Raw genomic sequence first — 19,190 nt, forward strand, 5'->3', positions numbered from 1 at the left:
TTTAATCGTGAAAAATCGGAGACAGCTTAGCACTCTGTTAATGAGGGAAAGGATAAATGGACCATGTCACCTCTATAAAATGGAGCACTATACTGTTGTTTAAAATGTGAGCTACAAATGTATGTGCTGATACAGGGCATGTCTTTGATAGATTGTTGAGTGAAAAAAGCAAATTGCATCACAGTATGTAGAGTGTGATACCGTTTTTGAGGGTAGGGGGAACTCTTCCTCCCCATCTCCTCTATCTTTAAATGAGCCCAGAACAGTCTGGAAGGATACTCATCAGACAACCTCTGGGTGTGAAAGCATGGGGGAAATAAGAAGAAAGCCCTGATCTTTTTGCTTTATATACCTCCCTATTCCTTGAATTTAGATTCTCTAATGTTTTTAGACGCTATGAGCTCACTTGACAATCTAATTAAATAATTTAAAGAGGAAATCTAATGTCACAGAAAGGGTAGGATGAAACAAGATAAATGTAGCTACTTGAAATTTCTAACAAAGAAGCATGGCTTCCTTCCATTCAGTTAGCTCTGGCACTTAGAGCATTTTTGTCTCTTTGTGTATTTTAACAGAACCTCAAAATCTGGGGGCAAATGATGTCAACCCTGGGTGTACGTCATTCCAGGCAATGGCAGTGGTCCTCAGTTGGTTTCTTGGTGCTGTATTTTAAATCAGCTCATAAATTATTAATAGTACATGTGTAGGTCAGAGACACACTAACCCTGACAATCATTCCATAATATTCTCTCTTTAGCATCAGAAGAGAAGAGAAGGGAGTAATCAATATGCAACATCAGAGGTACATTCCACATAGATATGGTATATGCACTTAGAAAAAAAGAGTCAGATCTTTACAAAAACCTGTCAGCCTGGCATTAATCTTGTATTATGAATAATGTGGCTATCTATGAATCTTTAATATTTTTTAAATGATGAAATTGTATGGTGTGCTCTACCAAAGCAAATTTGATAAAATGTGAGAATACTTTGATCAATGAAGATGTTGATATACTTGAATAAAAAAATTTTAAACCTAGCTCATTAAAGCAGAAAAAGCAACAGCTATACTGTGACCTCAGGGTAAATTTTCAGCCCCAATAAATTTAGTTCTACCGTTATCCATAGGGTTAGATATTATTCTTTAAACAAGTTATAAAATTATTGTTTGGTTAAAACCATCATCTCACTAGACAAGAAGCTCTGGTAATACACCACCCGCAACCAATATGGTGCTGTCTCCTGGCTTATAATAAAACCCATATTTGAAAATTCCTAACAAACACACAGATTAATGTTTCATATATAAGATACAGCCGTGCTTGAGAAAGATTACGAATCCAATGGCTTGTTAGAAATACTGTTATATTCATTTTTTTCCCCATGAAGTAATCCTGGAATAATTTGTTCCAGGTTTAATTTTCAGTGAAAGTAAGAAAAGTAGATCAAGAACTTTGCTTATGAAATTTGCCTAATGAAGAAATTTTAATCAGTGCTTGTTGAACTGAAGATAAAAATATAGTTTGTTTCTACAGATTTGAGGAGAATTAACATGTATCTGATTGTTAATATTTGATTCTTGTTTAATTATTTATGATATCAAGGAATGAATCTGTCAAGTAAATAATGAAATGCGTACATGCAGCATATGTAATTAGGTTAGGTGCATAAATCCAAAGTGTTCACTTTATAGTTGTCAGTGTAAAATTTATTAATAATGAGAAATGTTAAGTGAAGAAAATTCTTAACACAGTCTACCTCATTAGTGTGGATTATAGCAATTGTTGGTCAAAGAAGCAGAGGAGGCAAGGGATGAAGAGGAGAAATTAGGCTTCATTTTCTTAGTTGTGCTTTGATTGTTTAAGAACATTAGTGAATTGGAGCACATTTTCCTTTCTGCTGTTTAGAAATGTACGATTTGAACAAATGAGTTGTGGGTTTGAGTGAATGCCACCAGTGGAATAATTCTATATTGAAAAAATACAGGCCCAGGGTTTCTAAATCCAAACAATTATTGAAAGGGGAAAATACAACTAACATTGAGAAGTAAAAAACCCACTTTTATGATTGAACTGAAAGATTCTATTCTTAAAATTTGGCTTTAACTTCACCGAGATGGTACTATGACGGCAAGCAATGCATTACAGATGCGTTCTTCTGTTTGTCCCTTTCTTCTCACGCTGAGAAGGAGTGGAGCAGGGAAACACCTTGTCAAGGACATTCCTTGCACCCTGGGTTCACGTGGGTATTGAAACAGGGACTTAAGGAGACCTTAGGTACCTGTGGGTCGGGATGTAGGCAGTACCCGGCTGGGGGTGAGAGTACATCTGGAGGATATAAGCCAAACCCTGCCCTGCAGGGACCTGGCTGAGTGGGTGCCACTTATTCCATTAAAGATTTATTTATTTATTTGGGGGGTGGAGACGTGTAGGAGTGGTGGGGGAGGGGCAGAGGGAATGGGAGGGGAGAAGCAGACTTCCCACTGAATGCAGAGCCCCATGTGGAGCTTATCCCTCAACCCTGAGATCAGATCATGACCTGATCGAAATCAAGAGTCAGAGGCTTAACCCACGGAGCTTCCCAGGTGCCCCAGAGCCTACTCTATTCAGGACTTTGACTTGTAACCTGGTTAGAGTTAGTTCTGTCCTAATGTTAATCATTGATAGCAGAGTGTGGTGTAGAGGACAATCAACCAGAAAACACGATGATGAGATCCTTCTCTGCCACTGACTGGCCTGGCAACTTCCAGAAAGTTCTCTGAACTCTAGGGCCTCACTTTCTTCACTTATCAGATTAGAGGGCTGTGATTCTGACCCTCATGGTCTACGATTCACAGAGATGATGCTGAAATACATCTGATTTTGTGCAAGCAGTTCCATGAGCTTCTTGGAAAAAAAAATGGGGGAGAAAGATAGAATTATTATACGAACATTCATCATCTGACTGGGTATTGTTATAGAGGCAGTTATACATTTATTAGAAGATGGAAGATATCATCACAAAAGGAAGTCCATGTATTATTTTAGTAAATGATAGGAATCTAACTATAGCCGCCACTAAAGAATTTCTTGCCTCACACATATGAAAATTAAAAGAGAATTGGAAGGCCTGTTTAGGGCAAGGAAGTGACTTTACGAAACAAAGACTGTTATGTTGCGATTTCCTACCTGCCCTGATTAAAAGGGGGGAATGCCTACTTAATAATTTTATCCTCAAAAGCTTGTGATTTAACGTTTCAAAAGGGTAATATTCTGATGGTAAATAATCCACTTATCAAATTATCAAAGGAATTATTTGCTATCCTTCTGACCTTAATTCTCAGATGTCTACAGTCTAAAGAATTTAGGGCACAAATGGCTTAATACAGTCAAGCATTAATGTTATTAAAGGCAAACCCCTATGTGGAGTCCATAACATGGTTTGTTATTTAAGGAAAAACAAAGCAAAAGAGCAAACACGATTTTACCACCCACTAAGAAAATTATCAGTTGAATCAGCCAATCAACTTGTTACTGACTAAATTAATATATACCATTTTGAACACATATTTTGTAGAAAGAACAACCAAAAGAATAATATAAATGTGACTATTTCTGACTTTCAAATAAATCATAAGTTGCATGAAAGAGATACTTTCGGTTGCCTACCCACCAAACCTCCCTTCTTCCTTGGGAATTACCCCTCTCCTCACCCAGTCCAGAATCTTGTGAAAAATAGTTTTTGTAAGCCAATAAGCTTTTGGAGGATTTGTATGCATGACAGATGACTGGGAGACTAGCTAAAATTTACCCTTTGTTTTGATATTGCCTGTTCTATCCCCTGCCTCTCCCCACCCCCCAGTATAACTCAGGGATAAATCCCGGTTAGTCATCAGTCATGGTAATCCCATCTCCCTTGCCAGTAAAAGTTTAGAGATAGGCATGGGATCCAATTCTGGCTAACGACATATGAGAAAAAAATCTTCTGAGATAATATTCTGGTATAATTTTCCTACTCTTCAGAAGAAATTAAAGGTAAGAACAGTCCCACTTTTTTGGCTGGTTTTAGCATGTCTTGAGGTGATGCCTGGAACTACAGTAGCCATTTTGAGACCCTGAGGAGAGCTAGCTAAGGACAAGATCAACAAGCCGAGGATGGCTTGGGTCCCTGACAACACTAACATTATGAAGCCACTGAATTAATCAGCCTCAGCACCTGTCACCTTGAGACTTCCTACATGAGATACTACATTTTCCTTGTTGCTTGAACTAGTAGGGACAGGTTTTCTATTACTTATATCCAAGTTACCCTAACGAAAACAAGAGGTGCAAGAAACTTTATTATATCACTGGGTGTCAATACACTCAGAACATATGCTAAATATTACTGAGAACAAACACTAGGTAACAAAATTTTGTGTCACTAAATGTGAGGAATGGGAAAGGATTTTTGGAAGAGGTGGTATTTAATCTGGACCCGGAAAGAGCAGTGGTATTTGAATAGTTGGAGATGGGGTTCAAGGGCATTCTAGACAGCGTGTGCAATGAACATACTAAAGTGTATATCATGGAAGATGAAATGCAAGAGCATGATTTAGGAGTATATGATGGTAGACAGATTAGGCTGGAGCTGGTTAGGTGCAGACTGTGGCACATCTTGAATGTCTTGCTAATGAGTCAGGGCTTCTTTTCCTCAGTGGAGGGAAATATGAGGGATATTGGAGCCAGTCACCATTTTGATTCTGGATGGATTGTTAAAGCATATAGCATGTATTTTGTATATTTTTTGCATATTTTAATGAAAAGTGTGCATGGTTTTAATGAAACAAACAATAAAAATCAACTTTCTGTTCTAATTTGGATTCTATGTTTTAAAGCAGCTGCCTAAGGAAACTAGTAAGTGACTGGTTAAGTAGCCATTGTTTTTGAAAATGTCCAAAACCAGATACAAATTCCCTAAAGAGACTGCTTGAAGGACAGCAGAGAACATTGCAAAGCTCAGACCCCTGCATGTGTGTGTGCAGGACAGTTAGATGGAGGGTCTGATGCTGTGGGAGGGAAGAGATACCTCGTCTGTGTAGCCAAAGGACTGCCTTAAAGGCAAAGGGAGTTGGGGAAAAGCTGCTTAGTGCCTTGAGACTGAATGAGGTTGGAGGTGAGGGCCCAGGAAGAGGAGTTGGAAGTGTGAGGTTCCATTTTAAGTGTCTGGAGCAGACCCTCTTCAGTTATTTTACTGATGAAGAAAGGGAAAAAGAACAGGGAAGAGACATGACCAAATTTCTGGGGTTTTTCATTTGTTTACTTCTTCATATTTTCTCTCATTCCAAAAAGGAATTAACTTAAATATAGCCCTGAATAAACAGGAGGCAGCATGATTTCACTGCCGGTAGAGATGGGAATAGAATGAGACTTTCCTAAACTTTAGCTCTCTTATTAAGTGTTCTGAGGAGGTCAGGAAGCTGACGGGACTCCATTTTAGAAAGGCTCCATCTCTGCTGGTTTTCTGCTAGGACCTACTTACTCATGTTCCATATTTTGCCTCTGAATAAGCCAAAGAAGCTATGTTCCCACTTCAAGGGGGAAGCAAGACCGTTAATCATTCTCCGAGCTTTGTCTTAGGCTTCAAAACATGGAAGAAGAGACGGATCCCTAACATGTTCCCAGATACTAGCTTCAAACAAACCCTCAGCTGACGCTGGCATCAACACCCCTACCTTCAGTGATTTATGGGAATAACACCTATTGTTCACCTGACACTAGCCTTTAACTGGACCCTGTCCTCGATTCCTGAAGGAACACGTAACCCTAGACCCCCTCTCCAGTATAAACCCCTCACCCCAAGTGATGACGAGACTCACTTCTCCTTTTCCTCCCAGACACTCTGTCTGCTACCCTCTGTCACTCACACTAGTCAATAAACTGCTTTCACTTTCTCTGGCTTGCGTTTGATTTCTAGCATGTATGAAGCCAGGGACCCTCTTGGCTGGTCCTGTGGGGCCCTTGGATTCAGCCTGCCCTCATCACTGAATCTTGCAAATCTATCTCCACAAAAAGTAGTTTTGCTGCCTGGCTACTCCATGGTTACCAGGTGGTAGACACCACCAAACCATACACAGCACCAAGATATCATCCAGCAGAAGAAACGGGAATGGATTCTGTGTGTCCCTTATTTTGGAGCAAGGAAGCACTTCCCAGAACGCCCCAGCAGATGTCCCCTCCCATGACATTGGCCAGGACTGGTCATATGTTCTTTTCTCAACCAAGCCCTTGACAAGAGAAGGGGTTGATTGTAACAGATTTGGGATTTACTCCTGGGCCACAAGGGAGAGGACTGTCTTGGAGAAGTTGGGGAGTTGAAGGAAGGGGGTGCAGAACAGCAGTGTCAGCTGCAAGAAAGACACATAAAATGAATATTGCAGAGTGGTTGAGAACACAGGCTGTGGAGGGAGCAGGCCTACTTTCCCATCCCTTCCTGTTGGTTCCCCTGGGCCCCTTGTAAGGCTTCCATAAGCCTCCGTTTTCAGGAGAGCAGTAGGGTTGTTGTGGCAAAAATAAAGTAATTTAGATAAAGGAGTAGGCATAATGTTTTGCGCATAGTAAGTCCTCAGCAGATGTTTACTATCGTTGATGTTATCAATAAAAATGACCTAGCTCCTGCCCTAAAGGAGCTCACAAGGAGTCCTCGTGTAATAACTGAAGCTGTCATAAGGCAGGAGTTGACTTCTTACTAGGGAGTGAGTTCTCCTCTCCTTCTATATGCCAAAGGAGGGAGGGAGGCTCTGTAAGGACTGTTTTTCCTTCTGTCCAAGACTTGCCTCTATTCCCACCGGGATTGGGAGAGAGGCCGCGCACAGTGATGCGACCTCGTCCTGGTGGCAGGTGCACCCTAAGGCCTGGGGAGCAGGGAGCCGCACACTCTCTTCCCTGGGGGCTCAGTAGGCGCAAATGGGGGCATTAGGGATGCTTTCGTCCAAATTAATCACCAGGCAGGGCGGGCGGGGACCAGTGGGGTCCAACCTCTTCCATCAGGGTTCAAGGTTACGAATCCCATCCACCGAGTACTGTCTTCCCGGCATTGCCATACATTAATTAGACGACAGTTAAGAGGCAGGGCATTTGCTTAACACTCACGAGCACATCTTAGTAGATCAGCAGTTCTCAGCCGCCCCCACCCCCGTTTCTCTTCCCAAACTGGCCTCCCCCGCGGCCCTCGGAGCCGGCGTCGGGCGGGGGTCCCGGGTCCCGGCGGCGCGGGGGCGCGGGAGGAGGAGCCGGCCCTGCCGCGGGCCGTTCGTCCGGTCGGGCGGCGGCTCCTGGGGCCTCCGCCCGCAGCCGGCGGCAGAGCGGAGGCAGGGGGCTGAGACGGGCGAGCCATTTGCATTCGCCGGCAGTCATTTTTATACGCGGAGGTAATGAAGTTGTCAGCGGCGCCCGGAGTGTGGCAGAGCCTGATATTCAAATAGACCTGCCCGCCTCGCCCAGCCTCCCACCTCCCGCCCCCCGCCGCAGGCCGGCCCGCGAATCCCCGGATGAGCGCGCGCCGCCCGCCCCCTCCCGCCGGCCGCGGGCGCTTTGTCTGCCCGGCGGCCCCCGCCCCCCGCTCGGCGGCCCGCAGCCCCGCAGCCCCGCAGCCCCGCGCCTAGCGCGCCCCCCCCCCGCCCGCAGCCCCGCACCCCGCACCCCGCCCTTGCCCTCTTCCCTTTCTTTCCCCGCGCCTTTGTCTCCGCCTCGCTCCCCCTTTGTGTCTCTGGGAAGACTCGGCCTTAGATACCAGCGACCCCCCACCCGGCCGGCTGTCGGTGACCCCACAGGCCCCCAGGACGCACGGCCCGCTGCCCTGCGGAGAGCACGTTTGGGGAAGAAGTGGCAGTGAGGCCGCCACCCTCACACTTGGCACCTTGCCCGCTCCTTTTTCCTTCCCCTAGCAGCTCCCCCTGTCCTCTTCATCTCCAAGAAGGAGGACCTACTGTTGGCACTATCACTTTGGCCTAAAGTAGTTTTTCTCCCCTTTCCGAATGCATATTTGCGGAACAGAGCCACCCGCTCTGGCTGCTAAGAAGAGGCCATTCAGCTGGTGCAGCAGCGCTGGTAAGGAAATGAGGTGGAAAGACACACACACTTGCTTTGAGATAGGTCGTTGCCGGCGAACACTGAAGCTCCTGGGATTCATTTTCCTGGGCCTCTGTAGCTGTGCCGTCCACTGGGGCGGCCACTGGCCGCCTGTGGCTGTCGAGCACTTGGAAATGTGGCTAGTCTAAACCGAGATGTGCCGTCAGTGCAAAATACAGCCTCTATGAAAAAAAAGAATGTAAACTCCCAATTATTTAAAAATATTGCTTGGATATTGAAAAGATAGTATTTTGGGTGAAGTAAAATATATTATTTAAAATCTGTTAATTCTGTTTCTTTTTACCTTTTTAAAAAGTGTGACTACAAAGAACATGTAAAATGCCATTTGTGGCTCACATTGTGTTTCTGTTGGACAGTGCCGGGCTAGAGCCTTAAGCCCTAAGGAGATTTCCTCTAGCCATGTCCTCTCACCTGACTCTGCAGGTGCTTTGGAACAGGGCAGGGAGAGAGGGAAGTATCAGACGCCCAGGACAATAATTAGAAAATCGTTGGGATTATTATTGAAAACACTGAGTAGAAGCAGGGGCTTAGATTGCGTGAACTAGCTGTCCCTCTCGCTTCGTTCACTGTAAAGAGAGCCCCACACTCCCGCCCCAGTCATGCCACAATTCCGTGGACCAGCTGTCTGTGTGTGAAGTTGGGCCTCTAGGAGTGTTTTGTGCCTTTTAGGAGTTATTTGTCGCACACTAAACTTGCTGACATGCCGTTTAGAAGAGTGAATACTGTGTATGCACTGTAACTACTATTTCATAAGGATTTTTGGTGTACATTGTCCCTCAGCATGCACAGGCTGCAGAGTAAGGGCTCCCTGAGTATGCATTGACACGATGCACTGCAAATGATCCAGGCATGGGGGCGTCCCCGAGTGTGCACTGACTCCACGTTCGGCTGTGGCTCCTACAGGGCTTTGATGGTGCAGCTTGCCAATGATCCGTGCATTAAAGACTCCCCAAATACACATTGACACGATAGACTGCTGTTGTTTGGGGCTACCATGGCAGTGATCCGGGGATAATGGCGGTGTCTTATGCACTTTCATTGAGGTTGGAGTGCTCCTGGTCCTAACGGCAGAACCGGAACTGGCCCAGTTAAGTCCCATTGTGACTCCTGGTGCAGAGTGCATGGGTCTTTGACCTCCTGCATCATGACACTGGCATTGCTAACATTTGTTGATGTTTTCACTGACAGCGATTGAGTTAGCTTTTTTTTTTTTTAATGTACTTTTGTAATTCAATTCCTGGATTGGGTGGGGGGAGTCCGTGTACTGATGGTTTCATCTGTTTAATAATAAGCTAAGGACTTCTGAAAGGTCATATTTAAAGTGTAAAAGTGGTTTAGAGAGAGTAAGTTTGGGAGATGCATATGACTTTCAGAGTTACTATGTAATAAATAACTTCAGTCCTGAGAAAATCTAGTTGGCTAAACTGAAATAGATAAAACAAAAGGTGGTAAGAAGATGGAAGACACTTCTAGAAATCATAAAAATCATATATTTTATAGTAAAATAATTCAAACACTGCCAGAGTGTGAACTAAAAAATAAAATTCTCTGGTTTCTTTCTGACTTCTATACCATCCATTGTTATAATCTCTGTTAATATTTTGGGTATATCCTTTTAGTAATTTTTATACATATACAAATATATGTATCGTTTGTTTGTTTACACAAATGGGATAATCCTAAACAATACCCTTCAGTGCTTTGAATTTTGAATTAATAATATATCAAATGTCTCTCCTCAGCACATTTAATCTCTTGTATTCTTTGTAGTGATTGCATGGAATTCCAGGGTATGGATGTAACCATTTAAAAATTTATGTTATTTCAACCATTGCTGCAACGAATATACATTTGCAGATTTGTGCAGATATGTTCGTAGGGTACATTTTTAGCAGTGGAAATGCTAGGAAAAAGAGATGTACATTTAAAATGTTGATGCATATTTCAAGTTGGCCGCTAGAATGATTGTACTGTCTTTTTTTTTTTTTTTAAGTAGGCTCCCTGCCTGGAGCCCAATACGGAGCTTGAAGTCATGACCCCGAGATCAAGATCTGAGCTGAGATCAAGAGTTGGATGCCTAACCGACAGAGCCACCCAGGTACCCCATAGAAAGATTATACTGTCTTATACTCCATCTAACAGTATGTGTGCCTATTTTCCCACTCCAGGCCAATACAATGGTTTATCATGGGGGACACTTCTAATGTGTGTGAGTGAATTTTCCCATCATGTTTTCTGCACAACTTTATGGTGAGAGCCCAGCCCGGGGGCTGTGATAAATGCAGTGAAATGCAGAAGTCAGACTACAAAGTAGGAAGTCCTGTTAGTCAAGATAAAAAGTGATTGCTCCACAAAACACACCAAGATCAGTTGAATTTTATAATAGCCTATCAATATGGGAGAGTTGGAATTAAATCACGTTAATTCATCATTCAAGGAATATTTGCTGAGAAGTTGTAAGTGACTTTTCCACTGGATTGTAAGCCCCTTGAGAGCAAAAGTTTTGTCGTGTTATCTTTGTGGCTTCTACAGATTTATGGAGTGAGGCCTGGCCTCAGGTTGTTTTTATTGTTGTTACTGTTTATTTGCTTGTTTTAATTTGGCCATTTATTGTCCACTACATACGTGGCTATATACCGGGCTCTACCTGAGGCTGGGGATTCAAGATGGCTGACACTTAATTCTTCTCCTAGCAGCTCCAGAAGGAGAGACGGAAATGTAAACCAGTCTGAAAATTCACATAATATGGGCAAAATGAACAATAAGCAACTAACTCTGATGGAGTAAATAGTTTCCTCAAAGTTTATTTGAGCTGGGTCTTGGAGGATGATTAGGGAACCGTTTCCATAGCAACAGGGTAGGATTTCTAGACAGGGGAAACCACAATTGAGGTCGTGGGAATGCTGGTGTGAATGGCTCGCGGAGAGGAAGGGATGCAGAAAGGAAAGCGCGGCCTACTTCCGAGGAGGCATTGAGTCAGTCATTCTGGAGCATGAAGGGAGTGAGGCATAAGGAAGAAGTGAGGTTCTCACTCAGGCTCTAAGTCTGAATTGCAGTGGGGCATTCAAAAGTCATGGAAATCCTCTAGCTTTAAAGTGTCGCATTTGTAAAATGGAACATGTAGGCTACGTAATTTCTAAAATATTTCTAAAATTCTGTGACCTTTGAGCTACAGGATTTGAACTTACCTGCAAGGACTTTATTAATCTTTTGTTCTGTGTGCCAAGGAGCACTGTGTGATATTTCAGGGTGTTCCTTTAAGATGGTAGGAAGTGGCTCGTTGTAATTTGCTGGAACTAACTACCATGGCCACTTACTGTGATCTCAAGACTGCATATACTTTTTAGTAGTCCCGCCCCCCCCAAAAGATACTAATGAGAATGAAGAAGAAAACAAAACAACAGCAGGCAGTGTAAATCTTTTGATAATTACTCTTCAGATGCAACTAAATCTTATCTTTACTGGAAGTTGAACAGACGCTGCTTAAATTGTTTCTCCGAAGTATATTGCAGAGTTGGATGTCAAGTGTCCTGTTTCTTGGATTCATATGCTGAATAAATTTCATAGGATTTGATAAGCATGCCATCCATGTCCTTGTCTGTGGCAGGGTGAAACTTTCGACTAAGGCAACATCTTGCCTTAGACAGAGAGAACCCTGTGGCTTTTTTATTAGAGACCTCCCTCCAAGCTGACACCAGTACTCTTTGAGAATTATTAACCAGTTCATCTTGCCCAAAAGAATGAGAGACTTGGTTTAAGTCTGTGCTGACTTCCAGATGAACTTTACGTAATTCCCCTAATTTTTAGGCTCAGGGTTTTCCATGTTGTATTTGAGGCTATCTAGAAGAAAACAAAATAAACACAAGCAGACTTCCCCTAGGACCAAATATGTGGCACAATAACATCTCTTGTGACCAGTGACTAGCCTAAAATTAGGAAGTTAGATGAAATGATTGAATTATGGAAGAAGGATGTCCTGTCAGCCCTACTGGTCCCTGTTCAGTGTCTTGAATTTTACAAATGAAAGCAAGAGGTCTGAGAGGCTCTGCTGAAACCTCACAGGGTTGAGCCATCTGCCTCACATGTTGATGTTGGGGATTTACAACAAAGTTTCCCATGAGATCACCTCCTATGTGGAAATCTTGGCAATGACCTCCAAGGGGAACTCCTGACAAACCAAATTTGCTATTTTCATTGGCATGGAACAAAGCCTGGGTGATGAGAATAAATTTTTAATTTTCTCAGATATCAAACAGAAGCACAAGGTTGTTGAGAGTATGAAGAAAGAGAATTCTTACTGTGTAGGTGAGTAGGTGGCAATCACTAATCATTGTTGGGATTTTGGGGACATGCAATCCTTGTTCAGACAACAGTCTTTCATAATGATTTACTCCCAGATTCCAGGAGGAGAGTAAACATTGTTTTGAAGGAATGGTCATTTGGAAGAGTGTGTCCCTTAACCAGTATGAGATAGAGCAACTGGCAGAGCACGACATATGTTCATCAGCTGTCTGGAGCTCATGTATTTGTATACCAGCAAAGACCAGAAGGTCCAAAAGTATGCACCTGAGAGTCATGAGCAACAGGTAAATGCTAGTTGTGAGGGCCTGACTGGTAAGACATCACCCTGGAATTTTTTCATGGCCATGATTTACCAAGATTATTGAGATTAACTTCACAGTAGTTGTATAGTTGATATTTCTGAAACTCTGTTGTGATTGTGAAGTTTGATTCCTTCTTGGGGAAGTTTGGGAAAGAACAAAATTATATCACCTAGAATTGATGTCCAAAAATTTTTATGTGCTTATGATCTAGCAAAGTAACTAGATCCTGTCTAGGTTGTCAATAGGAACTAATCAAATGATGAATGAAGAAGGAAGGAAGGACTCAATGTTAGATAAAATATAAAAAGGTAACAATTGTTTTTACCTAGTATGACAATACCTACTTATAAAGAGAGAAATTACTGCAAGCCCAAATATGTAGGTGCGCTAGGACCTAACTGTTTGTCACTAAAACATGAAAAAAGAGAAAAAAAAATCAGAAACAGTGATCAATTTCTAAGGCCATCACATCCTTCGAAAAACCTAATTATAGAAAGATCTCCCAGAGTAGACCTCATTTAAATCTAGACATGTCATCAATTGACTTCAAATCTGAAGTTTCTATTCCAACAAAATAGATTTGAATAAATCACACATACCTTGTGAACTGTACTAGTGTCTCAACACTTAAAGCCTGTGAAGCTCCTAACACTGAAATTAAAACTAAGGAGGGAACGAAGAGCCAATAGAAACTTGCAAAAGTCATTCCAAATTTATGAAAAAAAAAAAAAAACCCAGATTGTCAAGATAAAGCAGGAAAGTTCCATTAAGGAATCCAATTTTTTTTTCACCTTAGGAGACATATATGGCATCTTTAGTAAATGGAATTCGGACTATACGCAGAAGATTGAATTCCTACAAAGGTCATTTAACTGCAGAAGACAGAGCCCATATTTCACATCATAGAGCTATGGAGAATACAGTGTCATACACAGAATTGGTTTTCTGGCATAAAATGTACGAGAGCTTGAGGATAAAACCTAGATAATAAGTTTTATTTGGCACCAACATTTTAACATCAGATCTTAAGAGGCCACCAAAACTAGGAGACAGAGAAAGCAATTCTTCAATGGCCAATGGAGCTGCTTTAAGAAGCACGAGATCTTCCTTCATCTCCTGCCGAATTCAAGACAGTCTTTCAGTGTACTTTTTTGCAGGGTAAAATGTTCTGTAATTGGAGATGCTACTATGATAGTTTTCGAAGTGAGATTAACAGGTGAGACACATCAAGATGCTTGTTAAATTTTAAGGGCAAATTCCTTTACCCTTTTATCAGCAGTAAAACCTTCCCAGATGATTCTTAAGCACATCCAACTTTGAGACCTCCTGTGGTTAGGGTTGCAAAATGTGATCTAAAGTGGTTGCTCCATTCCTTTAAATATTGGAAGTTATATATTGGAGGAAATAGGCATGGTTAAACAAATATTTCATTTGAAAAATAAAAACAGTTTTATTATTTTTCTTGGTAGAAATGTGGTATATGTTCATTGTAAAAAAACAAGTGATTTTTTTGGAAAATATAAAGAAAGTATTTTATACACTCTTTAGATTAGTGATATTAACTCTTTGCAAATCATGTTTGTTGCAATTATTTTTCTGTTCGTCATTTGCTTTTTTTATTACAGGGATTTTACCTTTTTTTAATGAAATAAAACGTATCAGGTTTTCCCTTTTCATTTCTGACCTTTGACTCATGATAAGAAAGACTGCCATTTTTCCTGGATAATAAAAATCTTTATTCTTTTTTCCGCTATTTTACAGTTCCAATTTTTATATTTAAATTGTTGATCCCTCTGGAATTTAACTCAGTATAGAGAATGAGACTAGGATCCAGCTCTATTTATTTTTTCCAAATGGCTAGCTAGTTTTGCAAGATCATTTCTTGAATAATTTATCTTATTCCCACTGGTATAAAATGCTGCTTTTATTATGTACTAAATGTCCATATATACTTTCTGGGCTCTACCATGGTCATTTGATGGCTCTGTACAATTCTGTGCCAGGACCACACATTTTAATATCTCATTACTATTCATTTTTAGAATTTTTCTGGCTATTTGAGTTTTTATTCTTCCAGATAGATTTTAGAATCATTTTTTAAGGGTTCAAAGAAGATCCTTTTGGGATTTTCATTAGAATTGCATTTTATATATAGATTACTTTGGGGGGAGAATTGGTTTCTTCACAATTCTGAGTCTTAGGTGAGAATGTTCCTTTGTGAGTGTGTATCACAGATTTTGCCTGTTTCTCATGATGTTTGTTTCTGGGTGTTTTTGTGGGTTTTGTTGGCTTTATGATTAATCATATGGTTCTTAGGTATGTGCTACCCCTCTGGCACTGACTGTAAGCTTGGAGCTGGATTGTGGTGTTTTAGGGAGTCGCTATGCAATAGAAGCCTACCAAGTGGATCTTTCACGTAACTTCCAGGTTGCCATGAGGCTTTGGGTAGATTCTCCTCTCTAAGCTTCTTTTCTCCATCTGTAAAACAGGAAACGTGGCAAGAATCTGTAAGCATCGGGGTGCCTGGGTGGCTCAGTTGGTTGGGCGACTGCCTTCAGCTCAGGTCATGATCCTGGAGTTACAGGGAGTCCCACATCGGGCTCCCTGCTCGGCGGGGAGTCTGCTTTTCCCTCTGACCCTCCCCCCTCTCATGCGCTCTCTCTCTCATTCTCGCTCTCTCAAATAAATAAATAAATAAAATCTTTAAAAAAAAAAGAATCTGTAAGCATCAGTGATGCTACCTGAATCACCTTATATAGGGCTTAGCACTTAGTGAGTCCTCAGATATGGGAACTATTTGAGGGCCAGGTTAAGCGGTTCATTTCAAAATTCCTCACAAGATTGAGATACCTTGAAGCCTTCAAAAACATCCATAGCCCGCAGATTTTTTAAAAACTGCTCTTCATGGCGTGCCTGGGTGGCTCAATTGGTTAAGTGTCTGCCTTTGGCTCAGGTCATGATTCCAGGGTCCTGGGATCGAGCCCTGCCCGTGTCAGGCTCCCTGCTCAGTGGGAAGTCTGCTTCTCCTTCTGCCCCTCCCCCTGCTCCTGCTCTCTCTCTTAAATAAATAAATAAATAAATAAATAAATAAATCTCTTTAAAAAAAAAGCTCAGTAAAAGCACTGTTCTAACACCCTTCCCTCCCAACATCGCCACCCCCAATGATAGCATATTTGATGTGAGTAAGAGATCTCATCCAATGACTGTCTAGTTCTGAGCAAGATCATTGCTGAAAGGTTTGGTCCCAGCCGCATCGCAATGGCAAGCCTGATTCTTTCTTCTTACACGGTTAATTAACGGTTGCTTGGGGAATTGGGGGAGGGGCTTCAATGTGTTAATGGCTTAGAAAAATACATCTGAGGTACACAGACCATTTGGAGTACCCAGTTAAGAATGATTTGCCATCCATAGGAGAGCGTAAAGAAGGCTTTCACAAATATGGGCATTCAGCTAAACCAGTAGTTAGCCCCACATTCTTAATGGCATAATCACCAGCATAACCAATTCAGCATAATGGCCTGTTAATACTGAAACAATTACTTTGGATAATAAAATAACACTTTTAATTTGCTTGACACCAAATTCGACCTACGTGGATCATCTGATGGTGAGGTGAGGGGAAAGGGAGTCTGTTGAGTTCTAAATACATTATAAAGCGATAACACTTAATGTACATAATGTACTTCAGGTCTGAGATGCTTTAAATGGCTAAGTGGAAAAATCAAACAATTATCAGAATATACTATTGCTTTGGAATTTGCCCAATACTTCATACTTTATGTACTGATTTCCACAAGTTTCTTAGGAAGAAATGGTTAAACCCTGAAGTTGATGTACTTTGATTAAATTTGCTTGTTTTTTTTTTTTTTTAAAGATTTTATTCATTTGAGACACAGAGATACAGAGAGAGAGAGAGATCATGAGCAGGGAGAGAGGCAGAGGGAGAGGGAGAAGCAGGCTCCCCGCTGAACCAGGAGCCCCGACATGAAGCTCAATCCCTGGACCCTGGGATCATGACCTGAGCCGAAGGCAGACACTTAACCATCTGAACCACCCAGGCGCCCCAAATTTGCTCATTTTAAACACCTACTGTGGGAAGTGCTATGAGAGATACAATCAGTACGTTTTTGTTGAGTAAAAAATAATGCTGTGTTCTAGGAGGAAAATGTAAATTCATTGCTTCATGATCTTTATATCTATTTTTCAGACACTATGAACTGTTTTTATTCTGTGCTTTTTTTAAATTGAATTTTTAAATATATTTTTTTAAGTTTTATTTAAGTAATTTCTACTCTCAGTGTGGGGCTCTAAATCACAACCCCGAGATCAAGATTTGCCCACTCTTGTTACTAAGCCAGCCAGGTGCCCCTAATTGAATTGTTTAAATTTTCATCCATTGTTTTAAAAATCTTTTGGGAAGTAGGTGACCTTTAAATCCTAAATATTTCAAAAGCCTCCCTATATATACGACCTAAGTGGGTGACCAAGGCAGCCGTCTATATTTTGGTCTCATAGTTTGTTGGTGTAGGCAAAGACCCTTGTTTTTTCATTTGGAAGGAGAAGCGCTGGGACCAAGCTTCTGAGGTACATACCATATATATTAGGGATTCCAGTTGGCCTCTTCAGTTGCCTGATTTCAAAGTAATATTCCTAATGCATCGCTGATTGAAATTTGACAATTAATGCCTTTTTGCTAACTATGTCTCCCATTAAAAGGCAAACGCTCCCTGGAAAATATTATGAGTTATTAGTCATTTACAACTTAGAATGAATTTATAACAGTTTTCTTTTTTTAAGATTTTTTTTTTTTAATTTAACAGCGATAGAGAGAGCACAGGTAGGCAGAGCGGCAGGCAGAGGGAGAGGGAGAAGCAGGCTCTCCGCTGAGCAGGGAGCCCGATGCGGGGCTTGATCCCAGGACCCCGGGATCATGACCCAAGCCGAAGGCAGATGCTTAACTGACTGAGCCACCCAGGTGCCCCGAATTTATAACAGCTTTCTTAAAATAAGGAGATATTAATAAGTATGTTAAGGAAAAAAATTGATGCTAGCTAAAGTCATCTACCAAATTATAATTAAAAACCAGATAGTTTATAGAATCCTTTTTTTAAAAAAAGATTTATTTATTTATTTATTTATTTATTTATTTATTGGAGAGAGAGAGTGCATACAAGTGTGTAGGGGAGAGTTGTAGAGGGAGAGAGAATCCCAAGCAGACTCTGTGCCAAGTCCGGAGCCCAACGTGGGGCTTGATCCCATGACCCTGAGATCATGACCTGAGCCAAAAGCCAGGGTTGGATGCTTAACCAACTGCGCCACCCGGGCGCCCCTGGAGTCCTTTCTTGATAGCAGATATTGGTGTGTTAGGGATAAGATTATACTGGATATATCTTACTCTTGTTTTCTATTTAGCATTGTATCTGTTTCTCCAATGACTGTGTACTATTCCAGTGAATGGCTTCACCAGAATTATTGTTCTGTTCTTCTACTGTTAGACGATTGCATCTTACTGATTTATATTATGAAACATGCTTTTAGGTCTGCGAACTACCTTTTTATAAATGTCTTTGCTTTTTTTTTTTTTTTTTAATGTTGGGCTTTCCTTCTCTGAGATGTACCTGTACATACAAACACCAATCATTGTTAAGTGGCCCTCTTGCCTTTTAGGATTAGGGGGCTACACGTAAAGTGTCCTACATCACTGCTGTTCAAAGTGTGGTCTGTGGACAGTGCATGTCTGTGAACTGTTTGTTACTGGTCCACAACGAGAAAAACACATAAATTGAGAGGAAGTGTTTAGATCTTAAAATTTCATAGTGTTTTGACTTTACTACACCATCCAAGAAGTGGTCAGAAGATTATCTTACAGGATATTGAGCAGGTTGGGTTCTGAGTCTTGTGTGGTGGGAATCTATAGGCATATTTGAACTCTGTTTAATGGCAGATTGCACAAAACAAACAAGCAAACAAACCAGTTCTTCACTTTGCACAGGCTGAGAAGCACTGTCCTAGATCAGAGTGGAGAATGCAAGCACCCAGGGTCTTGAAAGCTCCATAAACCGTCACAGTGGGAGGATAGGACAATAATCAGAAGACAGACTTGGTTCACATCCAGTTTTGCCTCCTAATTAGCAATTACTAAAATTACTAAAGTGCTCTGTGCCTTGGTTTCCTCATCTGTAAAAGTAAGAGTAGAATTAACTTTGTAATATGATCCTACAGAGAAACGACTTCGAACATTGCCTGCCATGTATTAAAGGCTTAATAAATGGAAGCTACCATCATTATGTCACTAAACAGCACCCCAAGCAGAAGTTTGGGAAGGATTCCTTTATGCCTTATTAATTGCAAAACATATAGCTCTTGAGTGAACTCTCCCTTTCTGTATGCCTAACAGTGATCCCGGAGCTGTTTGTGTTTATCTTCTACAGAGAGTGGGGCCACATCCCCTGCCGGGCAACCTGGCTCAGAGCTGACA

General features: G+C 41.5%; 1 long non-coding RNA gene across 2 annotated transcripts in view; it reads left to right on the forward strand.

The window, feature by feature from the left end:
- Positions 1-7,264: 7,264 nt before the first annotated feature.
- Positions 7,265-19,190, forward strand: part of LOC113911905 — a 32,530-nt gene continuing 20,604 nt past the window's right edge. Inside the window, exons 1-5 of one of the 2 annotated variants that reach the window (XR_003516628.2) lie at positions 7,265-7,387; positions 8,013-8,066; positions 10,102-10,206; positions 12,354-12,413; positions 12,506-12,694. This is a non-coding gene — a long non-coding RNA (uncharacterized LOC113911905). Of the gene's footprint in view, positions 7,388-7,658; positions 8,067-10,101; positions 10,207-12,353; positions 12,414-12,505; positions 12,695-19,190 lie in introns of those variants that run through there. The other variant, XR_003516627.2, reaches the window with a different exon arrangement.

This window comes from Zalophus californianus, chromosome 12 (genome assembly GCF_009762305.2).
Source record: "Zalophus californianus isolate mZalCal1 chromosome 12, mZalCal1.pri.v2, whole genome shotgun sequence".
Taxonomy (NCBI): domain Eukaryota; kingdom Metazoa; phylum Chordata; class Mammalia; order Carnivora; family Otariidae; genus Zalophus; species Zalophus californianus.